We start from the raw sequence: 9,528 nt of genomic DNA on the forward strand, positions 1-9,528 counted from the left end.
TACATTCAAAGGGCTATAACTTTCCAGAGAACACCCTCATAAGATTCAGAACGCAAGTCAGTCAAATTCAAGCCTCAAGTTGCTGCTTTATCCAGTGAAAGACAGAACAGGCACAATATTTCAGTCAACTTTGAAAAATCACCATAAATGGTACAGACTTAAACAGGATCTGAAATTTACACAGTTTATAACCCTATGAATCTATTTTAAAACGCAAGAAATAGAACTCAATTCCAACATTCCTACATCAAGATATAGCAAATTTCCCGAGGCTGTGCAGAAGCTCCGCGAAAATTTTGACAGCATTTCCCTTGTCTTTCTTTACTTTCCAACCAAACCTCAACACCCACAAATCACAAGCTATCAAACACCTTTAATTAGAGCCACAATAAGACTCGAATACGAGTCATAAACTGAATCCACATATCACTAGAGTAAAATCATATGGAACGTATAAGTGCAAAATCAAACTAGGACAAATGCGGAAACGAAGTTTGGGTTGGGAAGAAAATGGCAGATTTGCTGTTGCTTAGCGGAATTAACACAACTGAAGCTATCCTTTTCAGATTGAGGTGTAATTTACACCGTTTCGAAGCTAAGAGAAAGGGCTACAATGTTGAAGAAGGCCACTCAGTCTTGTTTGCAATGTATCTAGGTCACATTTACCAAAATACCCCCAGATTATTTCAGTTCGCAGCTTACTGTGAAATTCAACGAGCAGTCCTGATTCATTCAATCATATCTTAGCACATACGACTCCAATTCAAGTAATTCCAAAGCCATCTGAAAGCTAAGATACCAGGTTATAATTCTTATGAAGACATCGACGACCAAATCAGTAGTATTCCTGGTCAAATTAGACAATTACAAAAGCTGATTATCAGGTTCGGACAGAAACAGGGCAGCAGGGGTATTTCGATCTTTGCATAGGTTACGTTGCTCCGATTGGGTTGAAATTTTGTAGGCAACTATAAAACATCATTCTATAAAACTTTCATGTTTTAACCTTAAGCTAATTCAGCCTCTAACCTGATCAAATAAATTCGGACAGAGCAAGCCTGTTTGAAACCCTAACCTGGAAATTTTGCACAATCAACCATATCCAACATATATGAACTCCATTTTACGCAATAACTAACCAAAAATCCATGACTAACCAACACTAAACATATGAAATCAGAAAAATCAAGCATAAAAATAAAAATCCATCAATCTTCACCACAAGTCATGAAATCATCCAAAAAATCACTTATTCAACTACCACAAGGCACCAATTTAGCATTTACATGAACAAGAAAGAATTTCTTGGCTACTCACCTTACCAACCCAAGAAAAGACCCAATTTAGCACCTTGGTCTTCCAAACCACTTCACAACCAACCTTAATACCACTAAACTAAGAGGTTTTATGGAGTAATTTGAAGATTAAACGGTTGAATTGAAAGATTGGGCAAGATTAGAGGTAAGAAAGTGGAGAGGTTTTTCTTCCTTTTTGCTTGAAGATGGCTGGCCAAGAAGATGAAGAAATGAGAAATTTTTGGTCAATTTTTGTTTTAATTGGTAAAGTAATGAATAGTGGTCAAAATTCAAGAATAAATCACAAGGTGACACTTGTCACCCTCATAAATGCTAATCTATCCTTTTGTTTCCTCAACACTCATCCAAATGATATCCTCTAATTATCTCTTAGCACCTAGTAAATTAAACCCTGTATACAAAACTTAACCTAATTGACCGAATATTACCGAACTTTCCGCACTAGCGGGTCCCACGCCTGGTATACACTTCTAAAATCTCATGAACTAACATATACTAGAAAAATGATTTAAAACCCTATTTACTCATAAAACGAGTTAGAAAATTTCCTAATAAGAAAATTACAGAAAAACGTGCGATTAAATAAAATAAAACCCTAGAAAATACGAAAATTTACGGGTTCTCACAGTTTGCTTCATCCAAGTTGTTTGCTTAATTTTTAAAACTAATTTTTGTTAAAACTAGTTGGTGTTGGTGAATCTTGAAGGAAACCTACAAGAATCTAGGGTTTCTTGAGTCTCTTGAAATCAAACTGGAAATTCTTGAAGTTCTTGAAACTTGGGTGGGAATTCTTGAGGGATTGTTGATCGTTACTTGTGCATTGTGGACCGAACCAAATCTGGAATTTTATTCCAGTTCGGTCAGGCTGTTTGTGTTATTTGTTTGATAAGTTAAAAAAAAAACAGAAACGAAAAAGAAAAGAGAAAGGGCATTCGGGTGGCAAGAAACAAAGCAATACCATAGAGAAAAGTTGAATTTTATTGCCCAAACCAGATTCTTACATCGTGCTCTATAACTCAAAACAGCAATTCCAAAAAAAAAAAAAGTACTAAAAAGTTTTGACCTACCTCTTCTTGAGGTTCTTGATCACCTTGTGTCTTGGAAACTTGTACCACCCTTCGAATAAACATCTTTTTATACTCTCTTGCGGTGGTGAAGAGCTTCCTTGGTTTGGGAGTAAAATTCTTGGGAAACTCTTGAGCAGCCCATTGGGGGGAAGCTTGAGTGACATTGCTTGCATCTTCTTGAGACACCATCTTCTTGCCTTGACCAATAGCCGAATTATCTTAAGCACTAAGACCAGAAATTCCGAATTGCACTTGGTCTTCTTCGAGAGTATAAGTGACGGCTATAGTGGAGGGCTTTAATAAGCCATCTCCACCGACTTGGGAAGAGGGTTTAGTGAGAGGACCGAAATTTGCTAAGGAAACCCGACTTGGGTAGGAATTTGGAAGTTACTACAAGTTGTTCAAGAAAAGGTTTTCTAAAAGGTTTCCAAAACTAAATTGTTTTCCCAAAATCAATTAGGAAACTAAGTAGATAGCTTGGATAACTCTTTGTTTTCACTTGGACACACTCCTACATTTTAGGAAGCTAGGATTTCATTGAGATTCCATTCACACTAGCATATTACTCAAATCTATCCGCCACTGGGAACCTTCCAAAGGGTGCGTGTATTCCATTTTTTTCACCTCCAATTCGTGTCTTGTTACTTCAATACTCTTGTGGAAACGGTTGGTGACATTTGTTGGACTTTGTGCGGCATTTCTCAACTACCTAACCTAACAGGTAAAGGTATTTGGTAAGATCATTAGAGTGCTTTTGAGTGCCAAATACGAGAGTGAGTGATACGCTAAGGGAGTGAAGTAAGGTTCTATTTGTTCTATTTTCTTGTTCACTAACCTTTTGCAGGACTGAGAGAGAGACATGGAGCAAGCTCCACCAACCAATGACTACTCTTTGATGTTCGCGGCCATGAAAAACGAGCTCAGACGCATTAATGAGCAACAAATGGAAGAGTTGCACACTCGTTTTGATGAGCTATCCAAGAGTCTCACGAGAGGCTCTTGCTCCCGCTCTCACAACCGGAGTAACCATGGCACCAAAGAGGCAAATAGTGAAGGCTACTCGGCTAGTGAGGATGACGAAAGAGCCGAGAGGCCTAGGAGGGACACACCTAAGAACGAACTCAAGGGACTTAAAATTCAAGTTCCCGCGTTCAAGGGCAAAAGTGACGCTGAGGCTTACTTGGAATAGGAAGGCTGCATCGAAACGGTCTTTGACTGTTATGACTATAGCAAGGAATAAAAGGTGAAAGTTGCCACCGTTGAGTTCACCGACTATGCCTTAGTTTGGTGGGATCAAGTGAGGACCCATAGAAGGAGAATGGAAGAACCACGAGTTCGAACTTGGCGAGAACTCAAGGCATTCATGCGCAAGAGATTTGTTCCTAGCTACTATAACCGTGATCTCCACTCCAAACTTCAAACCCTCACTCAAGGTAACATGAGTGTGGAGAACTACTACAAGGAGATCGAGATGGACATAAACCTTCAAGAAGATAGTGAAGCGACAATGGCGAGGTTTCTTAGAGGTCTCAACCCTGACCTTCAAGAAGCCTTGGAGCTCCAACATTATTTGGACATGTATGATCTTCTCAAACTCGCTATCAAGGCTGAGAGGGGAAAGAAATTGAGGCGAGGAGCCCGTACCTTCCAAACTTCCAACTCGACTTCATGGAGGGGCAACCAACAACGGAGAATGACCCACGAAGCTAGAAATTCGGCTACACCAACTTCATCTAACCGAACTCAAGGTAATGCTCATACTCGAAATTTCAATTTTACCCCTAACAAAGTTGTTGATGCATCTAGGTCTACTTTTGAGGCAGCTCATGAGACTCCTAAGATAAGGAGTAGAGATATTAAATGCTTCAAGTGCCAAGGGTTTGGACATATCCAGTCCCAATGTCCAAACCGAAGGATCATGTTAGTCACTCACAATGGAGAGATCGTGTCCAATGATGACGATTGTGAGGATATGCCTGGATTAATCAAGGGCGATTGCTTGGAGGATGACTCGGCTGAGGAAGAATGTTCTCTTACTCAAGGGGAAATAGGGTGTTTGGTGGCACGTCGAGTGCTAATCGCCCGAGTCAAGGAGGACGAGCAATTGCAAAGGGAAAACTTATTTTACACTCGTTGTAAAGTAAGTGATAAAGTGTGCAGTCTCATCATTGATGGTGGGAGTTGCACCAATGTGGCAAGCTTACTGATGGTTGAGAGCTTGGGCCTTCCTACCACTAGACATCCACACCCATACCATCTCCAATGGCTAAGTGAAGAAGGTGAGGTACGTGTCTACAAACAGGTACGCGTTCCTTTTTCAATTGGCAACTAAATTGATGAAGTTGTGTGTGATGTTGTCCCTATGCATACAACACATGTCATTCTAGGAAGACCTTGGCAATTTGATAAACATGTCACATTTGATGGTAGGGCAAACAAGTACACTCTTTTGCACGATGGTAAATGCATGGTCCTGACACCACTCACACCTACACAAGTGTATGAGGACCAACTTAAATTGCAAAGAGAGTGTGAATTGGACTGCTAAAAGAGGAAACAAAAGGCGGCCGACCCTGGCAAATGCTCCACTTCTACAAGTGAGCAATCGATCAAGGGTCAAGTGAGCACACCTAGTGTTACACATGATCATTCACTCATTAAACCCACTACTAGGAAGCAAAACATGATCATTAAGGCTAAGGATGTTAGAAAGATTGTGAATTTTGATCAGTCTGTACTTCTCATGATTTGCAAACATGTGCTTTTAAATATTGCTGAGCTCGATAAGGCATTGCCTTCGAATATAGTTGCTCTTTTGCAGGAATTCGAGGACGTGTTCCCTAATGAGGTCCCTGATGGCTTACCACCCATTCGAGGGATTGAGCACCAAATAGACCTGATTCCTGGAGCACCACTACCCAACAAACCAACTTACCACATGGGTCCTGAGGAAACAAAGGAGCTTCAAAGGCAAGTTGATGGCCTATTAGGTAAGAGTTGGGTAAAGGAAAGTCTAAATCCTTGTACTGTGCCTGTGATACTTGTCCCCAAAAAGGATGGGTCTTGGCACATGTGCACTGACTGTAGAGCCGTTAATGCTATTACTGTTAAATATCGTCATCCCATTCCTAGGCTAGATGATATGCTTGACGAACTTGATAGTGCTGTTATTTTCACTAAAATTAATTTAAGGAGTGGCTATCATCAAATTAGAATGAAAGAAAGCGATGAATGGAAAATGACTTTCAAAACTAAATATGGTTTTTATGAGTGGCTAGTCATTTTCTTTGGGTTGACTAACGCACTTAGTACAGTTATGAGATTAATGAACCATATTTTGAGACACTTCATTGGGAAGTTTGTGATTGTCTATTTTGATGACATCTTGATATATAGTCGAAATGAGCATAAGCACATGGAGCATTTGAGATTAGTTCTTAATACACTTCGAGAGGCGCGTATATACGCCAACCTTAAGAAGTGCACCTTTTGTACTAATGAGCTTGTGTTTTTAGGCTATGTTGTGAGTTCACAGGGCATTAAAGTAGACGAGTCCAAAATTGAGGCTATCAAGCAATGGCCAACTCCAACATCCGTCGCTGAGGTGCGCAGCTTCCGTGGATTGGCGGGCTTCTACCGGTGATTTGTCAAAGACTTCAGTACCATCTGCTCCATTGACCGCCGTGACAAAAAAAATGATAAATTTCATTGGGGAGAAGCCCAAGAACAAGCATTCCTTACCCTCAAGGACAAACTCACATATGCAGCTGTTTTAGCATTACCAAATTTTAACAAGACCTTTGAAATTGAATGTGATGCTTCTGGTGTAGGTATTGGCGCTGTTCTCATGCAAGACAAGAGGCCTTGTGCCTTCTTTAGCGAGAAACTGGGAGGTGCTGCCTTAAACTATCCCACGTACGACAAGGAGTTGTACGCACTGGTGAGGGCTTTGGAGACCTGGCAACACCATCTTTGCCCTAGGGAGTTCGTGATACACACTGATCACGAGTCATTGAAGTGGGTAACCAAATTTGAGTAAAAGACATGCCAAGTGGGTAAGTTTCATTGACACCTTCTCTTATGTCATTAAGTACAAAACTGGCAAATCAAATGTGGTAGCTGATGCCTTATCACGTAGACATTCCTTGCTTTTTTTTTATGCTAAGTTATTAGGGTTTGAAATGATTAAGGAACTCTATGCACATGATCATGATTTTGGTGACATATATGCTGCTTGTGTTAAGAACCCGCATGGAAAATACTTTTTGCATGATGGATTCCTATTCCATGTAGATAAGTTGTGTGTGCCTAATTCTTCCATTCGTGATCTTTTGGTTAGAGAGGCACAGAGTGGTGGTCTCATGGGACATTTTGGTGTTGTTAAGACTTTAGCAATGTTGCAAGAATACTTCTACTGGCCCCATATGCGTAAGGATGTTGAGCGCATGGTTGGTAGATGTGCCACTTGTCATAAGGCCAAGTCTAAAACAAACCCATATGGCTTGTATACCCCATTACCTATTCCACATCATCTTTGGGTAGACTTGTTTATGGACTTTGTCTTGGGCCTACCTAGGTCACCAAGGGGTAATGACTGCATCTATGTGGTACTTGATAGATTCTCTAAGATGGCTCATTTCATCCCTTGTCACAAAACTGATGATGCATCTCATATTGCTATCGTGTTCTTCAAAGAAATTGTTCGCTTGCATGGTATGCCTCAAACCATTGTTAGTGATAGAGATGTGAAGTTCTTGAGTAATTTTTGGAAGACTTTGTGGTCTAAACTTGGCACTAGATTATTGTTTTCAACCACAAGTCATCCCCAAAGCGATGGCCAAACTGAGGTTGTCAATCGCACACTTGGAACATTACTCAGGGCTTTGATTAAAAAGAATCTTAAATCTTGGGAAGAATGTTTGCCACATGTGAAATTTGCTTACAATAGAACTGTTCATAGCGCAACACACTACTCACCATTTGAGATTGTATATGGTTTTAACCCCTAACTCCCCTTGATTTGGCACCATTACCTTCCTCTGAGCACACAAGATTAAATAGGAATAAGAAAGCTGATTTTGTGCGCAGGTTACATGAAGTTGCTCGTGCAAATATTGAGAAGCGTACGCAGCAATACATCCAGCAAGCTAACAAGCACCGTTGCCAGATGACATTTGAACCTGGCAATTGGGTGTGGCTACACTTACGAAAAGAAAAATTTCCCAAGCAATGCCAAGGGAAGCTATCCCCACGGGGTGATGGACCCTTTCGAGTGCTATAACGCGTCAATGACAATGCCTACAAATTGGAGCTACCTGGGGAGTACAATGTTAGCGTGACTTTTAATGTCGCAGACTTGAGCCATTCCTTGGCGAGGAGGATCCAGATTTGAGGACAAATCCTTCTCAAGTGGAGGGGACTGATGTGTGCACGGACCTTAGCCCAAGTAATGATCCAGTTCGAGTGTTTTGGGTCCAGTCACACGTGCACGGGCCAAGCGCTTCAAGGAATCCCTTTAAGCTCTTGTGCAAAAACCAACAAGGAGTCCATCGAGATATTGAAGGCTTGGAAGGTGATAATTAAGTTGTCTACATGATGATTCAAGCCCACGAAGAGAGCCCATGAAGGGTTGGTCGACTAGGCCGTAGGCCTTAGTGTTAGGTTCAATTGTTTAGAGTTGGATTAGAATAGTTTATTTGAGTCATAGGCCGGCCCACCTTGTCCAAGGAGTGGTCGACCTTCCTTATCTAGTTTTTTAGGGTTTCATTAGCACGTTAGCCTATATAAAGGCTCACTTTATATGGTTAACGGGTACACAATTTTCATAATAAAATTCTGGTTTGATTCTCTTCAAATTATTGAGAGGATTCGATCCTTTACTTGCTTTCGGCAAGGGCTCTTGAACAATCTTGCGAATGTTCTTAATTGTTCTACCGACCTATCCACTAGAGTAATCACCTCAATTGGAGTCATCGTTCTATCACCTTCAATCAATTCGTGTCGTCCGTTTTGGTTCTAGGTTCCGCAATCCAAGTGTTGGACAATCTCGCTAGATCCTTGGGCAAATGCGCTACGTGTCTCGAACGTGTTGATCGAGGACCGTATCACCTCTCTACTTTAGCATCTGATTCAGATGCAACTTCACCATCATGTGTAGTGCCCTCATGTGTAGTTCCAGGCCCCTCATGTGTAGTGCCCTGTTCATTCCTTGGATTTTCAACATGACCTCCATTGTCCCTTAATGGTTGTGCTGAAGTCCATAGTTCTAGGCCCCTCATGTGTAGTACTCTTATCTGTAGTTCCAGGCCCCTCATGTGTAGTGCCCTATTTATTTCTTGGATTTTCAACATGACCACCATTGTCCCTTAATAGTTGTGCTAAAGTCTGCCCAGTGTCGTTGTCAACAGTTTGCCAAGTTGACTGTGATGCCCCTACTCCACTATGTACCATTTGTAAACAAGGTTCCGCAACCACCCTACCTTCATCATCTAGTTCTTCGATTACCACACCACATTTTTTCTGGCTCTACTGAATTACCCCTACTAGCAGCCTCCATCAAAACTTGATCAATTTCTTCAATTGTTAAGTGGGGCCTCCATCACTTTATATTCATAAGCCAAGTTGTAAAATTTGTTTACATCAGCATCTGTACACAATTCCCTTAACCCACTGTTAAGATCTTTAGTTGGTTCAAGATAGTAATACATTATGGTTTCCTGAATATGACCTAGCTCCTCTACCATTTGATTCAGTTCATGAATTGACATCTGTTCACAATCACATAATTCTACATCATCCACATCACCACAAACATAACTTATGTAACTTTCCCAACGAATCTTTCCCCCGTGATGCATTCTTATAGTAAACCATTCAGATCCTGCATCTACATTAACAATTACGAGTAATCATTAATTTGGTAACTAATTAATTAACTCATTAATTTTGTATATAAAAGACCTTAATGGCTTAATCCCCAACCTAGGTCAATAGGCACAATTAAAATAATATATACTAAACTAATCAACAATAGAAATTAAATAATTAGGCTAACTCAACAAGACAAAGTAGTCATGGCGCAGTAATTTAAAAAAATATGCTTCAGGACCACTGGTGATACGTTCCTCGATCAACTTGTTTCGAGA

The sequence above is a fragment of the Coffea arabica genome, chromosome 6c, assembly GCF_036785885.1.
Source record: "Coffea arabica cultivar ET-39 chromosome 6c, Coffea Arabica ET-39 HiFi, whole genome shotgun sequence".
Lineage (NCBI taxonomy): Eukaryota > Viridiplantae > Streptophyta > Magnoliopsida > Gentianales > Rubiaceae > Coffea > Coffea arabica.